Source organism: Phoca vitulina, unplaced genomic scaffold, assembly GCF_004348235.1.
Source record: "Phoca vitulina isolate PV1807 unplaced genomic scaffold, GSC_HSeal_1.0 scaffold14, whole genome shotgun sequence".
Classification (NCBI taxonomy): Eukaryota; Metazoa; Chordata; class Mammalia; order Carnivora; family Phocidae; genus Phoca; species Phoca vitulina.
Window position 1 is genome coordinate 20864987 of NW_022589717.1, and position 24439 is coordinate 20889425.

Below are 24439 nucleotides of genomic sequence, written 5' to 3' on the forward strand. Positions count from 1 at the left end.
GTTCAGCAATTCTGGGTTTTCTGTACCTAGTACTAAAGCTTCATAAGCATTTTTCATTGTTAGGGAAAAGAGCTATATTTTCTCTCTTCCAATATGGTCACTCCTTTGGAGCTCCTTTCATTTTAGGCTTTCCATAATCTTATACATGCCATAAGCAAATATTAGGTTGAGTCTTCGTAAACCCAGCTTAGGGTGAAGTGTTACCCCAATTCTAGAAGGACAAGTCGGATTAGCATGTCTCATTTGCACCTCTTTCTCACTGATGCTATATAGTACTCTTTTCTTCCAGATTTGGTTCAATTTTAAATGACTCAAATGGACAATCTTCTATCATAATTTCTTGTGACATAGCAACTCATATGACCCATAAATCTTTTATTATTTTACTCAGTGTTTTCCAGAAAATCTAAGTAAGACAGTTAATTTGTTAGAATCTTAGAAATGTTTTGTCAAAATAAATGCCTTTATTATTTTTAAGAGAAAATTATGCATCTGGTGATACAATTAATTTTCAAAAGGTAATTCATTATTGTATGGAATAAAACTGTAATGAGTTTGTACTTAAAAAAATTAATTTTTAAAATATAACCAAAATTCTCTGTCACTTCAAAGGACATATTGTTTTCCTTATTGGGAATCTTACAGTTATCATGACAAATAACAATGACCCAAAGAATTCTTTTTATCATAAATTTGCTAGTGTGTTCTCTTCCTTTCCCTAAGACAATTTGAGAGAAATTAACACCTTTTAACTGAAGTCACTTTTCAAAATGGATTTTAAAATTTCTTCTGTTTTTTTTTTAATCCATCTATGCTTAAAAAAAGAAAGAAAGAAAAGAAACAAGGCAAAAAGTTATCTACTCAGGTTTCTCTGCTCCAAAAAGATGGTCCAGAGACAAGTGCAAACAAGAGGAACATGCAGGAGAGAGGAGTTTGTACTGTTTAAAAAGGTGATAGTAAGTCTAACTTCTGGGCCTCCATCCTATCCTACAAATTCAGAAGTGTGCCCCTTACTGTTTGTTAATTGTAAAACAATAACCAGTATAGTCTAGATCAAGTTTTCCAAAATCACCCAGGAACTTGTTAGAAATGCAGATTTGTAGGCCCTATCCTCGACCAACTGCAACAGAAATTCTACGGGTGGGGCTTAGCAGCCCATGCTATAACAACCACCCCAGGGGATTCTGACGCACCTCAAGTTTAAGGATTGTCGTTCCAGAATAAAGCTTCCAAGCTAGATGCTGTAGACAGGCAAGAATGTAAAAATAACCACTATTCTCAAAGAAATTACCATCTGGTTGGAGAAAAAAGCCAACTGGGTGGAAAGATCATTCATGATTCCAACACAGCTAAATACTACCTCCCAGTCTGCACAGGACCATAGATAGAGATCCTGTCTGGCTGGGTGATGGGAAAGTTGAGATTTGACATGGGCTTTTGTGGCTGAGACTACTAGCTATTCACAAAAACCCTGTTTCCTTTCTTCCTTGGCACACAGCAGAGCCATATTCCCACTTTCCTTTACTATTACATGTAGCCAAAAGATCAATTTTTCTCAGTGTAACATGAGCAGAAGTGATACATGCTCTTTCTGAGCCACAGCTTTTCAGAAGTGGGTGTTTTCCATCTATGAGCTCTCTCTTTATCTTTCTGTAGGCTGCAAACAAGTAAAAATGTCAAGACTCCAGGATGGTAGATTCTCAACGTGGAAATCTGGTTTTTTGACTTATTACATCTTTGGACTATTAAATACATAAGAAGTAAACCTCTAAGGAATTTTAGCAATTATATATTTTGAGTCTATTTAAAACAGAAGCTTAGTCTACCCTAACTAATAGGTAGGGTTATAGTACAATACCAGAAGTGAAAAAAAAAATGTTCTTCCACTGAGAGAGAAAATATTAGTAAAATTATGGAGATATCACCAGGGATGGCAAATAGTTAGGAGTGATTATAGCATCAGTAGGGCCTGTGTGGACAAAATGACTGGTTTTAGAGGATGGGACAGGGAGGATTGAGCAGATCCTGGAACGCTGTATAAGTTAGGATGCTTTGGTTGCAAGTGACAGAGAACTAAAATTGGATTTTTTAAAAGACAGTTTATTATCTAATAAGAAGAAATTCTGAAGAATTGGGCTTTGGGTATATTTACTAAGCCTTTGTGTAATGAAGTCTCTTGTCTCTTTCTTCTTCCCTATGTTGACTTCATCCTCAGGTTTGAAATAAAAAGGCTATAGCAGTTCTGGGCAAGATATCCAGATCTAACAGCATCTGGGGCCCAAAAAGTTCATTTCCTCCATGACCAGTATTTTGAGTGAGGGAAATTTTCCTAGAATCATGTTCCCACATATATAGACTTCTCCTTATAGCTCATTAGGATGCCCTGCCATATGCCCATTTCTAAACAATTATTGGCAAGAAGAAATGAGTTCACTGTATGTGGCATAGATCATAAGGTCTCAATCCTGTTTCCATGTTGGACCCTCCCAGAGAGCTCTCTTAAAAAGCTGATGCTCAAGAACAGAGGTTTGATTAACTGGTCTGGCTTCAGCCTTGGTATTTTAAAAAATCTCCCTAAGATAGTCTAATGTGCAGCCAGAATTGAGAAATGCTAACTTAGATGGATAGAGATGGAATAGGTGTTGGGAAGTAAATGACAGAGAACACTATGAATGCCTTATTTTAGTTTGAGTTTTTAACTTATTTTCTAGGCTGAGGGAAGCCATGAATAGTTTCTAACCAGAGACTGGGGCTGTGTAATCAAAAGGTAACTCTGTGAGTTCTGGGCCTCATCACCTAGCAGTGAGCCTGTCCAACCCCTCAGGAGGTATTCAATCAACATCTGTTGAATGAATGAATGGATGGGGGATGATGGAGACAAGGACACTAGTTTGAAGGTGCAGCCCTTGCATCCACAAAGCATGTGAAACAGAACAGGTGAGAGATCCACCAAAGATTCTGTTTTCCTGTTTATTATAAGCAAACTAAGGGCTATTTTGGAAATCTGGATGCATAATTAGATATTTCACTTTTTAGATAATTATTTTATGTCCTTAAATACAGATTCTGAGTCTTTTTAAGCTACAGGCATATCTCATTTTATTGTGCTTTGGTTACATTGCATATTTTACAAATTGAAGGTTTGTGGCAACCTTGTGTTAAACGAGCCTATCAGTGCCATTCTTTCCAATGACATCTGCTTACTTCATGTCTCTGTGTCACATTTCAGTAATTCTCAAAATATTTCAAACATTTTCATTATTATTATACTTTTTAGTGTCATCTGTGATCAATGATCTTTATTGTTGCTGTTGTAATTATTTTGGGATGCCATGACCCACACTCACATAAGGCAGTGAACTTAATCAATAAATGTGTGTGTGTTCTGACTGCTCCAGTGAACAGCCGTTCCTCCATCTTTCTCCCTCTCCTCAGGCCTTCCTATTCCCTGAGACATGACAATCTTGAAGTTAGGCCAATTAATAACCTTATGATAGTCTCTAAGTGTTCAAGTAAGAGGACTAGTTGCACATCCCTCACTTCAGATCAAAAACTAGAAATGATTAAACTTAGTGAGGAAGGCACATCAAAAGTCATGATAGCCCAAAAGTTAGGCCTATTGTGTCAAACAGCTAAATTGAGAGTGCAAAGGAAAAGTTCTTGAAGGAAATAAAAAGTGCTACCCTAGGGAATGTGAATGCTAGGAAAGTGAAACAGCCTTATTGCTGATATGGAGAAAGTTTGAGTGGCCTGGATAGAAGATCAAACCAGCCACAACAATCTCTTAAGCCAAAACCTAATCCAGAGCAAGGCCCTAACACTCCTCAATTCTTTGAGGGCTGAGAGAGGTGAGAAAGCTGCAGAAGAAAAGTCTAAAGCTAGCAGAGGTTGGTTCATGAGGTTTAAGGAAAGAAGCCATTTCCAAAACATCAAAGTGCAAGATGAATCAGCAAGTGCAGATGTAGAAGCTACAGCAAGTTCTCCAGAAGGTCCAGCTAAGGTAATTCATGAAGGTGGCTACACTAAACAACAGATTTTCAATGCAGACAAAACAGCCTTATATTGGAAGGAGATGCCATCTAGGACTTTCCAGCTAGAAAGGAGAAGTCAATGCCTGGCTTTAAAGCTTCAAAGTTCAAAGACAGTCTGACTTTCTTGTTAGGGGCTAATGTAGCTGGTGACTTTTGGGTGAAGCCAGTGCTCACCTACCATTCTGAAAATCCTAGGGCCCTTAAAAATTATGCTAACTCTACTCTGCCTGTGTTCTATCAATGGAACAACAAAGCCTGGATGACAGTGCATCTGTTTATAACATGATTTACTGAATATTATAAGCTGTTGAGACCTACTGCTCAGAAAAAGAATTCCTTTCAAAATATGAATGCTCATTGACAATGCATCTGGTCCCTCAAGAGCCCTGATGGACATGGACAAGATGAAAATTATTTTCATGCCTGCTGACACAGCGTCCATTCTGCAGCTCATGGATCAAGGAGTCATTCTGACTTTCAAGTCTTATTATTTAAGAAATACATTTCATAAGGCTATACCTGCCATACATAGTGATTTTTCTGATGGATCTGGGCAAAGTAAATTGAAACCCTTCTGTAAAGGATTCACCGTTCTAGATGCCATTAAGAACATTTATGATTAATGGGAAGAGATCAAAATATCAATTTTAAAAGGATTTTGGAAGAATTTGATTCCAACCTCATGCATGATTTTGAGGAGTTCCAGACTTCAGAAGAGGAAGTAATCACAGATATGGTGGGAATAGCAAGAAAACTAGAATAAGAAGTAGAGCTTGAAGCTGGGACTGATTTGTTGTGATCTCATGATAAAACTTGAACAAATGAGAAGTTACTTTTAATAGATGAGCAAAGAAAGGGACTTCTTGAGATGGACTCTACTTCTGGTGAAGATGATGTGAAGATTGTTGAGATGACAACAAAGGATTTAGAATATTCCATAAACTTAGTTGATATAGCAGCGACAGGGTTTGAGAGGATTGAAGGAAGTTCTACTGTAGGTAAAACGCTATCCAACTGTATCACATGCTACAGTGAAATCACCCATGGAAGGGAAGAGCCAATCAGTGCAGCAAATTTCATTGTTGTCTTGTTTTAAGAAATCGTCACAGCCACCTTGACTTTCAGCAGCCTCCACCTTGATCAGTCAGCAGCCGTCAGCATCGAGACAAGACCTTCCACCAGCAAGAAGATTATGACTCACTGAAAGCTTAGATGACAGTTAATAGTTTTTAACAATAAAATATTTTAAAATTAAGGTATGTAGCTTCTTTTTCTTTTTAGATGTAATGCTATTACACCTTTAATAGACCACAGTATAGCGTAAATTTAACTTTTATACGCACTGGGAAACCAAAAAATTCATTTAACTCAGTTTTTTTGTAATATTCACTTTATTGTGGTGGTCTGGAATGAAACCTATATGTCTGAGGTCTGCCAGTAGTTCTGTTCTCAGGACCAAATGTTCCTCAGAGCTCCTTGGATTACACTGTGAAACCACCTTCTGAAATACTGGTTCTCACTCGGGGATGATTTTGCCCCCCCCCAGGGTATCTTTGGCAATGTCTGGAGACAGTTTATGTTATCTCAACTGGGAGAGTGCTACTGGCATCTAGTGGGAAGAGGCCAGGGATGCTGCTAAACATCTTACAGTACACAGGAGTCAAAGAAATTATCTGGCCCCAAATGTCAATAGCCCTGAAGTTGAGAAACCCTGCTCTAGGATATTAATCAAGTACATTTTTGCAAGCACCCTATCATGGATGCTGCAGTTATTTTGAAATATCCCAGGACTTCAAGAATTCTTAAAGACAAGTTGATTAATATTGGTAAAGACTCAGAGACTAGATCTTGACTATTTTGGGTAGGTCTAGCTTTTGTGAAACCTTCAAACAAGCTTTGAAGACCTGAGACAGGGGAACTGTGAGGCTCCCCTCACTAGCTGGCAGCCCCGTTGATGATGTTGTACGCAAGCAATGCCAGCCAGATGATTTTACCCTAATCAGGATTTGTATGAACGTGACACTTTGTTTATTCTGTTGCCTTTTTGTTCTTCTGATTCATAAACAGCAATAGCAGAGCAGAACAATTATCCCTTCTTGCTGCAGACACAGATGTGTAGATGCATGAAGGCTTTCAGTGAAGCTGGTAATGCCAAAACAATTCATATTATACTTCATCTACTGCCTTATAAGATTTCAGACAACAAAAATGTGCAAAACACTGTAACCCTCTGTATTTATATTCAAGCGGGCTTAGGAGTGGTCTCATGGCATTCTGTGTAGGCACACACTTTCAACACTTGTGTTAAAATCATCAGAAACTCTCCATAGGCACAGATCAAAATTTTTTGATTCAACCCCAGTGGAAAATGTCCCATCAGATAGTAAAACGTAAGTTCAGAGTCTTGACCCAAAAACTTCATGTCCAGTTCTCCCGTCTCGGAAACTAGGAAGAAGGGTAACACTTTGAACACTTAACTAGCTAAAAATATGAAGTGTAAGGGCTAAACAACGCAATATTGTGCAGATGCATTTCAACCTATTATATAAGGTAAGTGTCAGCAAGCTTTTGGCAAAGGGCCAGATGACAAATATCTGGCTTTGTGGACCCTATAGGTTCTTTTGCAACAGCCTGGGCAGCATGAAAACAGTCTTAGACAATATGTAAATAAAGGAATGCACCTGTGCTCATGACTTATTTGTGGACTATGAAATTTGAATTTCATATAACTTTCATATGTCATAAAATATTATTCCTTTTTCCTTTTTTCAACTTTTTTAAAAATAGAAAAACCATTCTCAGCTCATGGGCCACAAAACAGGCAATGGGTTGGAATTGGCCCACAAGCCACAGTTTACTCACCCTTGATCTAAGGGACATGCTTGTGTATAAAGAAAAACATAAAATATAACACCAAGCAGAAGAAAGATGATTATGGGAAAAATAGGAGACCTACTTCAATTTTTCATCTTTGTCCTAAAGATATTTTAAATAAATTATTCTAATTATAACAAAGCATTCTAATTCAGTATAAAGATAATTTGATTTTTTTAAATGACTATGTTACAGTAAATCTGCTGTCATACTCTTTCATTAAAATAAAAAAAATGTTTAAGAAGGTTTAAATTCTTTGACAGTATTCAATTTTTTGATAGGAATGATGATGGCTTGGAAAATAACCAGAGAAATTCAATTGGGAACATTCTCTAGATACTTTAAAGTTTTTCCCCCATATTTTCTTAATGTATTATGTTCTTGAGGGTTTGGTTCATACTACATCTACTGTAATTAGTCAGTAGTATTATTGTTGTAAATAGTAGTAAATTTGTTCCTAAATCCATTTTACTTAAGTGTCAGTGTTGCTCATTATTCGGAATAAGAGGAAATTCGGTGAATATATTTAGTTTACCTAAATCTGGTACATAAGTCCTAAAATGTAAAAGTATCTAAGCGTTCAAGAAAAGGATTCACATATTAGCCATTCCCTTTCTTCTCTTTAAAAGAAAAAAAAAAGTCCTGAATATTCATCTCAAAGACAATCACTTGGATAAGTATTCCTTTGATCTGAAAGGACTTGCTTCAAAAGAACAATTAGAATAAGTGAGAGTAATCATTCCCTAAATAAATAACCATCTAATGAGCAACCCTCCTTCTTCTTCTTCCCCTCAGCTGAATCTTGAAAGTATCAGGTTTTGGAAGCCGGTACTATCTGATTCCAAGATTTCTGATGCTCACTATACCATTTGAAGCTGTGTCAATTCCTTTCATGTTTCATTCTGCTGCTCCTCCTGCCTAAAGGCCCTTCTCTTTTATTGTTCAAGAGTAACCCAAATATAAGACTCCTCTAAGAAATATTTTGGGCACCCACCCTGCTTTCTTACACCACAGTGGTCATTACCATATGGTAGTGCTTATACCACTTCATGCATTTACCGGTTTATATATTCTGGCTCCCCATATTGTGCTATAAGCTCTTTGAGGGCAGAAGTTTTTTATCTTCAGCACCCAGCCAAAAGCTGGGTGTTGATGTAAAGTAATGTTAAACATTTAGGGTGTTCTTGATAACTTAGAAGACAACCAGAAGGTTGGTCTTATTGGCTATCTCTCATATCATTTCAGATATCTATGAGAAGGTGGCTTCCCTGAGGCTAATCACTACCTGTGACTTGGTGTCAAGCCCTCCTGAGGAGCCAAAGTCCCTTTACCTGCTGGAGCCCAGAAGAGCATGGAGCACATCCCCTTTCCTCCTAACCCACAGGCAGTTCCAGAATGTCACATTGAAGGAACTCAGAAGTAGAAATCTACTAAGAAAATGGGAATAAGGGCCCTGCATTGGGCTCTCCGCTCAGCAGATAGGGGAGTCTGCTTCTCCCCTTGTTCCTCCCCACCCCCACCCCTGCTCGTGCTCTCTCTCTATTAAATAAATAAACAAAATCTTAAAAAAAAAAAAAAAACGAAAGAAAGAAAGGAAATGGGAATAAGGAGGGGACCTACAGAATGTGTCCTGAAGTAACATCAGCAAGGCAGGAACAATATATTTTATTGTGTGTTTTTTTGGAGTGGCTTATAGAAGCTTTCAGAGATAATAGGGAGATGGGCTTAAAACTTCTGCTAATTCTTAAACCACCCACTGCTCTTGCCTCTCAGTCTTTTCTACTTCTACCAGCATAACATTCTGAGCTGTAAACCATAAACATTTGTCCTCCATGGCAAGTGAAATCTCAGAAGGAGGTTAAACTATAAGAGAAATTTTCTAGCTAATTTGGATTTTCTCTTGCATTGCACCAAGAAGTCTGACAAATAAACAATCAGAAAGGAACTTCTTTACTTTCTCCCAATCAAATCTGTATGCCTCCATCTATACTTTTGGTGGATTTAAAATTTCTCCAAAAATTTTTTGATTTCTCTCTTTAAGAGGTAAACCTTAATTCATTGCTTCTTCAGTGTGGGCTGGACTTTGCTTCTAACATACAATATGGTGGAAGTGACAGTGTGTCACTTTGGACTTGATCATAAAAAGCACTACAGCCTCCTTCTTCTCTCTTGAATCACATGCTCTGAGAAGTAGCCGACATGTTGTAAAAACACACAAAGGGCCCTCTGGAGAGGTCCATGTGGAAAGGAAATAAGAATTCTTACCACTAGCTGCGTGAATAAGGCATTTTAAAGTGACTCCTCCAGCCTCAGTCAAGCCTTCAAGAGACTGTGGGCCTGGGCAACAACTTGACTGCAGCCTCAGGAGGGACCGTGAGAAGGAACCACCCAAATTACTGACTCTTTAAAACTATGAGATAATAAATGTTTTTCTAAATAATTTGTAATAAAATAATAGATAATATAGTATTTATATTATCTCACTTTCCTATGAAATGCTAAAAAATTAGTCATGTTACAGGAAGAAGAAATAATCTGCAAATAGTAACATTTAACATAAAAAGACCAATAACTGAGTTTGTATTCAATTCTTAGATAACTACTTAGCAATAAAGTCATACAGGCAAACTGAGACTCTCCTTTTAGTTTTAGACTCATATCTAATTGTCTACATGATATTTCCACTAAGATGTTTCTGGTAGATTGCCTTCAACAATGGCAGCAACAATTTCTCCCATGATTCTTTGCCCCATGACTGTGGTGCTCTTCCCAACAAGAGCTGGAGTGTGTTTCTCCATCCCTTGAATCAGGGCTGGTCTCAGACTTGTTTTGACCAACAGAATGTGGTAAAAGTGTAAGGCCCAGGCGTCAGTCCCAAGAGGCCTTGCAGCCTCCACTTTCATTTTCTTAGACGGCTAGCCTGAGAGATTGCCATGTAAGGAAGCCAGTCTAGCTTACTGGAGGATGAGAGACCAGGAGGAAAACAGGTTTCCCAGGCAGCAGCAAGTACCAACTTCAAGATATATGAATAAAATTTTCAGTCATCTCAGAACTCCTAGACCATAAAATTATCCAGCTGAGTGCAGCCGCATGAGTTAGGTCAAATGAGACCAGCAGGAGAGCCAGCCAGCCAGCCAGCCAGCCCTTAGAATTGTGAGAAATGATAAATTGCTGTTGTTTTAGGCCAGTATGTTTTGGAGTGACTTTTTACACAATAAAAAATAACTGATACAGAGTCTATAGGTTTACCAAACTTAACATGTATGAAATTGAACTCTTTATTCCTATTCAAATCCGACCTTCATTGTGTATTTTCTTCTTAATGCTACCTAGTTGATAAAGCTAAATCCCTTGGTGTCATCCTTATTGCCTTCCCTTTTTTTATACTCCCATACAATCTATTCAGCAATTCTTATCAGTTCTCCCTACAAAATATGTCTTCAATATGTCCTTTTTACTACCCTGATTTTTTTTTGACTACTATGATCCTAGTCTACAACATCATCAACTCTTGCATGAATTCCCAAAGTAACCTCTTTGGAGATGTCCCTTTTTCGCCCTGACTAATTCATTCTCCATACATTAGCCAGTATGATCTTTTGAAAACATTAATCAGATCATAGCACTTCCCTGCTTTATACCATCTGATGGCTTCTTGTACACATATTTTAATTCCAAATCCTTTGTCATAAGTTGGTTCCTACCAATCTCTCTAATCTCATCTTGTACTAAAAGTCTCCTTTTGGGTCCTCATCATGCAAAATGCAAGCTCTTTTAGCCATAGGATGTTTGAACTTATTAGTCCCCCTACCTAGAATGCTCTTCTCTTCGTTCTTCTCAGGCTTGTTCTTTCTAATTCTTAAGGTCTCAGCCCAAATTATCCTCAAAGGGGATTCTTGACACACAGCTCAAGGAGTCCCTCATCACAGTCAGCATTCAGTTGCAAACATCAAAACTTACTTTTGCGGGACGCCTGGGTGGCTCAGTCGTTAAGCGTCTGCCTTCTGCTCAGCATGATCCCAGGGTCCTGGGATTGAGCCCCACATCAGGTTCCCTGCTCCGTGGGAAGCCTGCTTCTCCCTCTCCCACTCCCCCTGCTTGTGTTCCCTCTCTCGCTGTGTCTCTCTCTGTCAAATAAATAAATAAAATCTTTAAAAAAAACCAAACAAACTTAATTTTGCCGCATTAAAATGAAAGCCATTAAATACTTGCCAAATTATTGGAATGGCCAGAGTAGGAGGTTCTATATTAGGCCCCCGACTGATTATAAAAACAACACATACCAACAGAACCATTGTTTTTGCACATTTTGCAAATTGGGCGACCAGGAAGCACTCTCACAATTGATGGCTGCAAAATTCTACCATCTTACTGCACTTCCAGGGACTAGAAGGGATGGCTGCAATTGTCACCTCTTAGGAACATATCTGTCATAACTGTTGGCTCAAGAGCCACTCTGCACCCACTAGAACCTTACTAGGAAAATAAGTGCCTCATGACCACTGCCTCCCATTCACCTCATGTCTGAGTACAAGTCTTTTATGATTACCTATGAATGGTAGAAACTATATCACATCCAGAACTCTAGCTTCTAGGGGGTCTAAAAAGAAAATTTTTAATTTTTGTTCTGTGCAGCTAGAAGGCACACTGGAAGTAGGTTGGAAGTGATGTTGTGTGAGCCAATCCTCCATATCTGCCATTCTCCCCCACCACACTCCTACTGCCTCTTAATGCTTCCTGTTAATTACTTCATGAAATGTCTCACAATAGAAAATCACACATGCATGTGTGTGTGTGTGTGTGTGTGTGTAAAATTTTTCATTTTCCTTTCACTGTGTCATGAGAGAAATCCTCCCATGAGTGCAGGAACATTGTTCACAGAAGCACTTTGAATGGTGGCTGGCACATAGTAACTCCTCAATGTTTAGAATGAAGGCATGGTTAATAAAATAAACAAATAAGTAAACGTCATTTTAAAAACAATAGTCATTTTATGATACAGACTTTCTGAGGGAGGATGTCCCTATAGATGTCACTTCTCCTTCTGACATGGCTTTCCTGCCTTCGAGTTTAGCTCCAACCTACAAGCACTTCCTTCTAGTCTCTTACTTTACAACCCCATCAGCACCTCTAACCCTTCCCCTTTCAGGAAGGTTCTCTCACTCCTTGGTGAAAGTCTTTTAGAGCATGGTGGCAACCAAGGCATTAGCTGGATAAGGATTAATGCTCATCTGTATTCCACTTTAAAATGGTGTTTTATGGGAGAAGAATATGTGTTTTATGTTTTATGGGAGAAGAATAATAGTGGGGAAGGATTGGCTCCAGTTCATGAACAAAAATAAATATGGTATTCCCATTTCTGCTTCAATCTTCCCACCAATGAGAGGTGTCATGGATTCTTATTGAGGCCTACTTATAATCATATCTTTTAAATATAAGAATTACTTATCATCTTAGCCAACAACATTTTGAAGAAAATATTCCTCTTGTTTGCAGAACTCTGGCCCTTCCCAATAGATTTCATATTTTCTCATAACTGGACTGAAGAATATCAGATTCTTTTCTTCTCTCTCTGGAGACCAGTGGCATCAACCAGGAACTACAGTGACTTTTAATATCTTCTTTCTTTGTTTATCAGGGCATGAAGAAGGTTGTGATTGAATTCTTTGGATACGTTCTGATAAATTTGTGGGGTTAGGAGTAATGGGGTTCCATTATTTTCTTATCAGAACACCAGGAAGGAAGGTCAGAGGGTAGTTGTCAAGAGTTTATCCTGCCCAGACAAACACTGGCCATTGGTCTCTTAACCTGTGGAATCATGTTTATTTTGCATCTTTCTGTAAGAGAAGCATTAGGAGAAGTAAAAGCTGATGACCTGGCTCATTTCTGCATCTATTGTCAATTGGACAAATGAGTTATTTATTTTGTGTCCTCTTCCCTCTCTCTAATCACAGGCCCCATCTCACCTCAACATATTAGAGAAAAATATCTTCTCCTTCCCTTGAATCACTGTTTCATGTCTAATGCAATATTTTATTTAAATATACTTGACATATAACTTGTATAAATTAAAGGTATACAACATGTCGATTTGATACATTTGTTTATTATAATTGCCATGGTAATGATAATAGAACCTCTATCATGTCACATAATTATCATTTCTTTTTAGTGGTTTGAATAATTAAGATCTAGTTTCTTAATTTAACCTCTATAAATCTGATAATGTGGTACTATAATGTGGTACTACCCAAGGTCATAGAAAAGGGAAACAGAAGAATAGTAACCAAGTAGACTGTTCAGGAAAAATAAAAAAGAATAAAGTTTTAAATGGGAAGTTGAAACACTGGAAGAACAAGCATACTATTGTTGCCTCAGACTTAGGAGAAACAAAACAATTCTATCTTTGTTCCTAAATTATGGTCAATCCCACTTTGCAAACAGGTTCAGATGCAAGTCTATAATTAAGGATAGGAAAAAAGGTGAACAATTCACCTTTTTAAGTGGAATATAATACAGAGATGAGGATGGTCATCTGTCCTTAGAGACTAAGTGAAAGAAAGTTAAGACATATACAATAAGCATAACTTAAAGAAAGAACAAAGTTGTTTCACATTTCCAAATAAGTAGAGAATGTCTATTAATCCTATAAATGAAGAACTGTAGCCCAAATGTATGGAAAAGGCTCACCTCGCATAGCACCATTTTGGTAGACCAGTCCTAGGTTTAGCTTGATATGGAACAAGGGAACTATCACTGTACCATGTGAGGCCAAGGCCTACAGTGTCATGGGGCTCTATTCTCTTAAAGCAGTCAGAGAGAGCAACAGGAATGAGGACTTCCAAGACTTAGGCTTTGGTCAAAGTGGGTAGATGTTAAAATAAATGTTGGTCTTTGGTGTTAAAGGGAAACTCAGGGGCTTACTATACAAAACCAGGAAGAGTCCTTGAAGCTTTTAACCTTCTTTTCAGAGTCTAGAAGTCACACATATGAGGCTTTAAGTTTATTCCAAACTCTTCAGTCTGTGATAGACAATAATGTGGTTTCGGTTTTTGCTTGCTATATTGCCTGTCTGTGTTTATTTGTGGGTTGCAGCTAACTGATCACACACCATATCTGTTCCATTGCGGTAGACCAGCACTATTTGCTTTGTTATTTTCCTGGAGGTTGTTTGTAAAGTGTTTCCAGACGTCAAACAAATGAGTTATTCCAAGCACTCTTGTTTTCTAAGCATTTAGTGCACCTCCTCCAGTGACTTGGATTGAAACTCTGATCTGTTGATTTAGGTGGCTAAAGTAGATAGATGGAAGTTGGGTGGATGGATGGACAGATAGGATAGATGATAGAAGATAAATATGGATGAACTTATTTTTTAAATAATTTCTCTATAGATGTCTTGAGAATTAATTCTGCAGTTGTGCATTAGGATGGGGAAGGGAGGATGTGGATAATGAGTACAAAAGGACATAAAAGGGAAAGAGAGAGAGAGAGACACCAAGAAACAGAGTGAAAGTCAGTTCAAGTGGGTGACTATAACCTCTGGCAAGAGATGAGACAAACAAGTTCAATCCAAAGTCAATTTAACTTTATTGGACCACACTGTCTCAGGCAATTAGAAAAATATTTGTAAAACAACAGATGAGAAAAAGGAATGCAGAGCCCAATAATGCAAAACAATGTTTATAAGAGAGAAATCATGAAGTGGGAAGAGTAAACACAATTATTCTATCAACACCTCCTGTTCTTCTAAAGATTACTTAACTTACATGTAGAGAACTCCTCTGAACAAACAGACAAAATAGTTTCTTTAGAACATACTCCTACCCCTAAAGTGGTTAGTTTTAAGCCCCCTCAAAACCCCCCAAAACCAATAATCTTGAGGAATTTTCAATTTTGAGGAATTAGAAATAATTACATACTAGATTCCATGGGATTACAGATTATTTTCAGGCCAATTGATAACACCAAGCCAAAGGGAAAATAAAAATTGTCTTTATAGTTCCCATTTTGTCTTGCATTTTATTTTAAGTGAAAAACTGATGGACAGCACACAAGTGATAGCCCCGAAGTTGAGACTATGATTGTAGGCTTATTTGGAGAAGAGATTGCCCTTTAACTCTTTATCCAACTGGGCTTTTGGGGTTCTTAATTCAACTCAGTGGGATATTAGATAGTTTAGCCTGCTTTATCAAGTCTTACAAATTGCAATAGCTGAGTATGCCATGAAACTGGAAAACATGAAGGACTGTAAGCTTTACCATCTTCTATCACACACGCACTACTCCTGGTCTGTACCTAATTCATGTCCATGTTCAATAAATGGTGGTTCTATCTTCTTCCTCCAAATTCCTCTTTTCCACCAGGGCCTATTCTTTCAACAGGACTTTGTCATTACCTATCATTTATTCTTATTTAATCCCTCCTAATCACCAAATTCTATGCCTGCTGTTTTTTTTTTAAAAGGTCATATAGTTTTCTTCTCAGCTCTCACACACAAAATACTATCTATGTAAAAACAAAATGAGGTTGATGATGGCCTTTTACTTCTGCCATGGACATTCCAGTTACTATGTCAACCCTCAGATCAAGTTTTGCTTCCTTGGAAAAACAATATGTATAAAAATCTATGTCAGATTCTCTTTATTTTAAAAACTAACTATTATGAAATGTGCATAAAAATATTTTTCATAAATGACTCTTAGAGAAGTATTAAGGAGTAAAAATTCAGATTTCTAAGATTTCTAATACTGGTTACATTCCTGAATATTTCTAGGATGGGACTTCATTTGTAATCATCATTATTCCTTAAAGTCCAATGAGCCCCTTGACTTTTTTAAAATGTCTTTAAAGGAAAAGAGTACCATTATCTATGCATTTACTATGATTTTGAACAAGTAGTAGGAGAATTTGGAGACTAACAGAAGGGATGGTTACATGTCTGTAGTGAGAAAATACTGAGAAGTAGAAATACCACCTGGACAATAAGTTGGAATCTGTATACATGTGTGTGTATTTGTCCATGAGCATATTTGTGTGAGTGTGTGTTTCCTTCTGCATCATTCTGCTTTGAATAGTTTTAGAATTTGAGGTATTTATTATGCCTCCCAGCCAAAACAGTGGAAGAGGGAAGCTTCCATGGGCATCTGGTCACTTTTTAAGTACTATTATTAAATCAGTGCTCTTGGAAGAGACTGATGTGGTGAAACAGTTCTGTTAATTTCCCCTGAAGAATGTCACATTGGGTAATGTTCTGTGGGTGGTCATGTAATGAGACACTGGTGTCTGTCTATGACACATATTGTATATGAAAGGAGGCATAGATAAAGGTAACGTGAATTCCATCCCTCTCAGTGTTTATATGATGCTTATCACCATGCTATCTAGACACCCAGACTAGAAGCTTTACAAGAAGAAAAATTTCCACCTCCATTCAATTGAAATCAGTGGACAGTGAGTCTGGGCAAGCTCTTGAAGGGTTAATATGCACACATGCTTTTGGGTAGTCAGAGATGAAAATGGACTGACCCAAGTGGCAACAATTTCCCCATTTCCAATAATGTAAGCAACTGCTTCAGTGAAATACCACTGGAAATGAATCTTCTATATTATAAACATATTCTAAGTGCATTTGCAGGAATCTAGCTATTTAAACTGTTTTTACCTAAACCAGTGACTTTTGTAAAAATATGGCTATTCACAGTCTTAGTTTATTTTGAAGAGTAATGGCATGGAAAATTTCAAAGGAAAATATTTAGCTATTTTTCCTGTAGGAGAAAGCAAGCGTTGCACTGATTCTGCGTGTATATGTGTTGTGTGTATGTATACATGTGTATATTATATATATATATATTATTTTTAATTAAAAAGAATTAAAAGTACATATTCCTCTTTTGTATGTAAATAAACTTTTAATAAAATTGGTCCCAAGATATTTCCTTTTCCCTGTCCTGTGATGGAATTGACACAATAGAGCATGTTGTTGATTAAGACTAAACATCACAAAGTCCAATTGGACTTTTTACAAAGTCAAATTATAACAATAATGAGACTCTTAGAACATCTGTATTTTCTTTTGGAGAGTCTTTCACTTCCTTCCTTTTTCTAGCTCCTAACTTCCTTTGTTTTCTTTTAGTCTTGAACTGTAACCGGGACATTCTGGAGCATAGATTTATTCATCTTGACCTCAGCTGTGATTAACCCACCCGAGACAAAGATCAACTTCTGGCAAACACTAGTTCCCTCTCCCTTATATCAATAATGCCAACTCACCTCATTGTTTGCAGTATCTGCTCTAGGTGTGGCTGAAAAAGAAAACCTAGGGAGCAAAAACGGAAAAATTATCTGATTCATTTAATAAACACATATTGGATACCGTTTATGCACAGACCTGGGTAAGCAGTATCCTTAATTAATAGATATCAATTTTACTGTACTTGAAACTCTGAAATGCAAATGAGGTTTAAGAGGATGATGAATAGCTTACAGTCCACATTTGTATGTCCTGTTCTTGTTCCACCACCATATGGTATAGAAGCAAAATTATAATTCTCTTTGGTTGGGAGGAGGTCCTAGTGTACATTAATCAAATGCTCTGGCAGCTGAGATGAATGAAACCTTAGTTAATACGAAAGCCTCATTGGAACCATTAGTTCTGACCTCTTTATCAAAACTTTTACTCAGGCTGCTAACAATTAACAAAATTGATGAATCTAAATTTCAGCCTGTGCCTTTCTTCTACTAGTCATTTGTCAATCAGTAGCATTTATTGAGAATTCACTGTATACAGAATATTGTGCAGACCTGGAGCCTCCAAACCCTACTAAGGGACAACGGCTTGAAGAAGTATTAATAGGCTTCTTGAGACAAAGTTGTCACTTTTGCAAACAAGTTAGCTCAATGGCTATGAAATGGGTTTCTTTTGACCATGGGCCTTTTCAGCTTCGAATCTTCTAATACACTGTTACTATCTAAGAAGAGCATTTAGTATTCAGCACTTCCCTTCACTATCCTTTGCTTTCCAAGCACCAATTAATGTTTCCTGGAAACACTTCCCTGTGAATCTCAATAGAAGCCATGGTCTTTGCATTCAGAAGGTGAGGTTAATATCTATCTTGTAGAATTTATTACAGAACCATACATTTTTAGAGTAAAGAACATCAGAGATGAATTTACCCAGGGTTCCCAAAACAAAGTCACTGTTAAATTTTCCTTGGCAGTCATTAAAAAATGTGAATTCTCAAAGTCTGCCCCTACTCCCAAGATTTACCGACTTAGAATGTAGATAGATAGAACCAGAACTCTCAAGGTCCTGAGTTGATGCTAATGCTGAGCTACGTGAGGAAAAAACACTCTCCAGGCCAAACCAACCAATGCCTCAGTGAGAGTGATATCCTTTCAAAGAATCTCTAAGCCTCATTGCTGAGGCACTGCTGTTCAATAGCAGATGACTACTTCCCTGGTCTCTCGCCAGTGTGTCACGAAGCGCCCTGGACCTGTGGGCCAGCGATATTAACACCAACAATGATGCAAACTGCAAAGTTGAGCTATGCCAATCAACTTCTCTCTGTCAGCATTTGTACTAGAAAATAGAGATGATGGGGTCACTGTGCCAAGGGAACAGATGTTGAGGATGTACAGGAAAAATTCATGAGAAATGGAAACCATGATGATTATTGAAGTTAAGAAGAGGCAGAAGCTAGAAGCAAAAACAAAAACAAAAATACATACACACACACACACAACACAAAAAAACCAACCAAACAAAAAAACACAACAATAAACAGAATATATGGAGAGACTAAGCATTTCTAAAACTGTGGTATACACATTTAATACCAAATCAGATGACTCTGGTAGGATATTCCATGGGAGGGCACATGCAGCCTGCCTTGCTTTCATTCATGGCCTGCAGACTTATGTCTCTGAAATTCTTTCAAAGTAGAGGGACTGGGGGAGGGACATTTCTCTGACAGTGGTCCTCAGCCTTCACTAAACATTAGAATCACCCAGGGCTTTAAAAATACTGATTCCCAAGCCTCACCACAAGGTAATCTCTGGAAGTACTTTTTAAGCAAAGGTATTTTTAAATCACTCAGGTGGTTCTAAAATGTAACCAAGATTAGGACCTGCTGCGGGGGGAAAGGAGACAAGGAGAGGGATACTCGTAGATTCCCTTTGCTCTTCAAGATGAAAACGGAAGTGACCCACAGGCTGAGGATGTCATTGTATTCATTTTTCCTGTATTGCAAGGCTAGTGTACTGAATAAAAAGTGAGTTGATTTAAAAAAACAAACAAACAAAAAAGACTAGCGACTAATAGAGCAGGTGGTAATGCAACATGGCAAAAATTGGGGTCATGGGATGTAGAAGAATAGGGTTTGGCAAAATCTGTCAGCAGTGAGAGCAGAGAGGAGCAAACATGCTGAGGAGAGCTGAGTCACAGTAATGATGACCCAGGAGACAAGATCCTACTGCTCCAGGTTCCTAGAGCTCCTATTATTCTTCTGTTTAGCTTCTCCTTAGTTCCCACACGAAAGAATCCAAATGACTACCCTCTCTCCTATACCTGTGAATAGGTTTCTTTCTCACAAGCAAAAAAACTTCCTAAAATAATTTCTTTCATAATAATGTGGGACCATATAGATAATAAATGTATATATTGTTCTTTAGGTATGGGTCTCTATTTTATAGCTGTAATATTTAAGCATGAAATCATATCCACATGTGTATTTTTAAAGTTTATAAAAGGGTCTCGGGCTGCTCTCTCGCTGTACAAGGCCACTCTGGCAATCAGCTGACTATAATAGATCTTGCTCGACCCCCAGAATGGCACTTCTGCACATGGTCTACATTGGAAGCAGTGCCCTCTTAGATTAAAAAAGAAGCTAGACAAAAAATTTCTGTATAAGTACATATCATATATGCGCGCACACACACACACACACACACACACACACAGTATAAAACAAACATTAGTGTAACCAAACTGTAGCAGTCCAAATGAGTAGAACAAAATAAATAGGTGAAAATTAGCATCTTACCTATGGGGAAGACTTCATGAAACAGGTAAAAAATAATTAATATTTGCAAAAAGGGCAAAACAGTTTTGGTGAAAGACAGGACAGGACTTCAGGGAGGGGCATGGACTTGGGTGATAAATGCGTGAGCAAATGAGGAGATGCTTTGTTTGATTGAAGGAAGACAGTAAAGAGCCAAATAAGGAAGTATTCATTGGTTGGCTCCCTGCCATAAAATCCATGACCCAGATTTTAAATATGGTTCAAGAATGATGTAGGAAACCTATTAGCACGTTAAAATGTTATTATTTTAAAGCTAACATGTTTTAAAAACAAACTATGTCTAAGGCACAGTGCAGAGTACTTTCTACCCTTTGACTCATTTATTCCTTCGAGCACATCCACAAAGTCGGGATGAACATGTCCCCCAAGATGCTAGGGAAAAAATGGAAGCCTAAAGATGTCCATTTTGCCCAAGGTTGGTAAGTGTTAAGGCTAGGATTTAAACACAGGCCTTAATCCTTAGGCTATACTGTGAGTGTTATCAATATTTTCAGTAGTCAAATACATGTGAACCAGCTTCAGTGGAAAAGAGAAATCAAGTGGCCTCATTAATCCACTTCCTAGATCCTGAAATTTGTTTTGCAAGACTTATTTTTCTCTCATTAAAGTTGATACAATAAAAATATGCTAGAACAGAAATTTGGAAAAGAGCCTAAAGGTTATGAAAACTACGCTATAAGAATTTAGAGAATCTGAGGTGTTGCAATGATTAGAAATGTGTGTTTTATAAAACATGTATTAAAATTGGAAATGTTTATTGTTTAGTTAGAAGTTAATGATTTAAATTGATAAATTAGCTAACACACTGCCACGAAGTAAGCTGTTTTAAGCACATTCCTTAAAAACTTTTCAAAGATCATGTTTTCTCTGAAAATATATAACTAAATATATTGTATAGGAAAAAAATGACTAATGAATACATGCCAACCATTTTTCAAATTAATCCATCCTTTTCAAATGCTTCACATCCATGTCTCAAGGGAACTTACATGCTTAGTAAAATTCTCCATTTTCCTAAAGGACTTGGAAGGAATTTTACTTGCTGGATCTTACAGCAAAAGAAACAAAGATTTAGTGGGAAAACACCCATGATGACAGGAGGTATTGTTCAGGTAGAAACTCTTTAAGGAAGGGGGTGATAATCACCTTCCTGAGTAAAAGCACGTGGGGATAAACATAGGAGAAGAGCTTTGCAGCCTAAGCATCTATGATCATTTCTCACTTCTACCTTCATTAGTCTATTCTGATCTCATTGATGTTGTGTAAGGTTTTGCTGAAGTTCATAGCATGGAAAAGGAAAGGAAAAAAGTTGTAAGGCTCTAGAAGCATTTTTCAAATCCTTTGCATTTCTGCTAATTTGCATGTTTATGTCAATAGAAACACACAAAGATTCAGAATCTTCCTTCTCTTTTTGAGTTAAGGTACATTTTCCAGATATTTTTATTCTGGGTCATGGAAACATTAAAAAATAAATGAAAGAAAAGAGAAAGAACAGAAGTTCTCTGAGAGGCAATTCACATGAACTCGGATGATTCCAATTACCTTGCCATGCTTGAATTTATCTACCTACACTAAAAAGCCATGTGCTTTTGAAAACCTCTATAATAATATGCCACATATAATCACAATTATATAATTATACAATATAAAAACGATTACTTAAATAACATTACCGGTTAACCTTGGTTAACCTGTACATGTATGTGGGCAAATAGACAATTTCACTACAGAAGACAGTTTTGTTTGATATTTTTTTATGATGAAATTGTGGCAGTTTCAAAAAAAAAAAAAACTCTCCAAACTAAAAAGGCACAGCTTTTGATTGCTTGGCCTGTGAATAAACTTTCCAGAGTGCTTTTCAGATTTGGCACAGAATATGTTGCAAGCCAAAGAATCAAAGACAACTTGCTGAAGAAAATTTATGTTGGGTTGGTAAATAATTCACAAGACTTTTTAGGTTGGTTTGAAATTTTAAACAGGAGATACTGTAATTGAGAGTAAAGTTGGAGAACTAGCTATGTATACAAGTGAAATCATGCTTGCCTCAACTAATAATAGGGTTATATTAGCTAGATAAGTTCCTCTAGAATCCCTGCCTCCCGGGAACTGGACCAGGAACAAAAGCAGACACAGGAAGACACGGAAGCTCAGAGCTCTTCTCTGAGGAAGGGACATTCACTCATACCTAACACTGAGAAGCAGCGCCCTCCAAAAGTATTTAAATGCTATGAGCGCACAATAGGTTGTGTGATCCACTTGGTTAATTTAGTTGAATGAAGTAGCTGTTTTTCAAGAAAAAAAAAGAAATGTAAGCTCACCAATTTAGTGACAAATAAGTCAAATGATTTGATTGAAATGACCTTCACTCAGTCACCGAGGAACCCAGTTGTTGGCTGGGGGGTATAGACCTAGAGCGTGAGGCAATCCCCTACAATTTTCTTGGTGCTCTACCAATGGCTAAACATTATAAACAAGTGTAATTTTGACAGAAGTTGAACAAAAAGATGATATGTCAATAAAAGCAGAGAATAAAACACTGATGGTAACTACAGGTTAAGAAAGAACTCATTCAGTGGGAAGCTTTAAAAACTATTTTTTTCCTGCTTTATTTTGCTTTTCATAAATAACCTTCCTCTTAAAATCTGGCTCAAAATTTAATTCGGTTTTTCTCTTTGTTCCTAAACTTGTTGAGAGGTAGACTGCTCTACCTGAGACTATTGATAGCAATCATAGTATCAAAGAAAAAAAAAAAAGATGATTTATCGAAGAGAGACTGACTTTTCTCCTTTATACTTTTGTTCTCTGATCTATCACTATACCACAAGTTTCTTAGAATTTCTCAGCTAAAAAATGCATAATAATATATATTTATTTTAATAAGAATATCTCTTTGTCAGGAATGTGAAAACGGAAAGATAAGCTCAGCATACCAAGCAGCAGATAAATCAAGTTACATTTGGCTGAAGAGAAGTTTATAAAGTTGACACTCAGCCCCAAACTAGCCCTTGAATTACCAAAAAGACACAGATGCAAACATCACATAGAGTGAATTACCAACACTGAGTGTCAGTTCTTTCCAGCTGTTTAGGTATGTGGCAATGAAATGATCCATGGACAAGAAAAATACACACGTTGGTTCTGCAATATGCACTAAATAATCTGAAGCAGGAGCAGCCACACAAGTTCTAACACTTGCGTGCTCACATAGGGATTCCACGGAAAGGGGGTTAAGAAGGCACAGGGGGATAAGTTGATCTTTTGGGAAAAAGAAAAAAAATAATAAAACAATGAGGTTTGAAATTCTCCAGATACTAGCACATGAGCTCCATTTTTTTTCCCCCCAAGGAACAAAAGCCAAATAAAGTCCTCTTTGTCTCACTAATAAAAGCTTCGGAAAACACGACCACTAAAAACAGGGGTCCATCCCAGAAAGATAAAGAAAACCAACAAAAAGCTTACTTGAGATGTTGAGATTTAAGAGATACTCACTTTTCCCTTTGATATTGAACTATTAATTACTTTACATTTATTTTAAAGAAAATCTAATGCCTGGTTAAGTCATTTGTAGGCAATTTTGTCATGTTGCTAGGTGAATAATAAAACTTCGGTGGAAGATCTGATGTTTACTTTTCCAATGCCATAAATCATTCTGCTTTCCAAAGTTTTGAATTATGATGGCAACATTTTTGGCCAGGTCTGATTTTGTGAAATTGATGTTCAGTAATGATGATGGCAGGATTTAAGCTTAGCTGAAAAAAAGGGAAATCTGTGGGTAGTAGAAGTCCAGAGCAAAATCAGATTAGATTCACAAAATGCCTTACACATTAGTAAGTATGACTTGCTTGTGATAATGCTTTATAATTTTCGAGGATGTCACATTGGTTGTATTTAATGCTCAAAAAATTCTGTTATATTGGAGAAGATGACGATCATCTCTACTTTACGAATGAATTGCCAAGTTCAGGGAGTCTAAGCAGCCATCCTCCATTCTCTCAGATCTCTTCTTGGAGTCCAAGGCCTGTGGTTGAGGGTCAGGGACAGGTTCAGGAGGCACGGATCCTCTAGGCCACCAGGCCAGGCCTCAGACCCACGTTAGTCATTTGAAGGGTTCACTATGGGTTACAGGTTTGTCACCTAGCTTGTATTAGGATGCAGTCTTTGGGGATGCCTGGGTGGTTCAGTCAGTTGAGCTTCTGCCTTCGGCTCAGGTCATGATCCCAGGGTCTGGGATCTAGTCCCGCATTGGGCTCCCTGCTTGACGGGAGCCTGTTTCTCCCTCTGCCTGCAGTTCCCCCTGTTTGTGCTCACTCTCTCTCTCTCTGACAAATAAATAAGTAAAATGTTTAAAAAAAAAAAAAAAGGATGCAGTCTTTGGCACCAAGCTCATTATAGAGTAGAGTAAGGACCATTGAAGCCATCTGAGCTGAGACTGGGGGAATGCTGCTTACAACTTAG

At 37.5% G+C, this 24439-nt stretch overlaps 1 pseudogene; it reads left to right on the top strand.

Annotated features, from left to right (window-relative positions):
• Positions 1 to 3490: 3490 nt before the first annotated feature.
• Positions 3491 to 5254, top strand: LOC116637317 (annotated as a pseudogene).
• The last annotated feature ends 19185 nt before the right edge of the window (positions 5255 to 24439 follow it).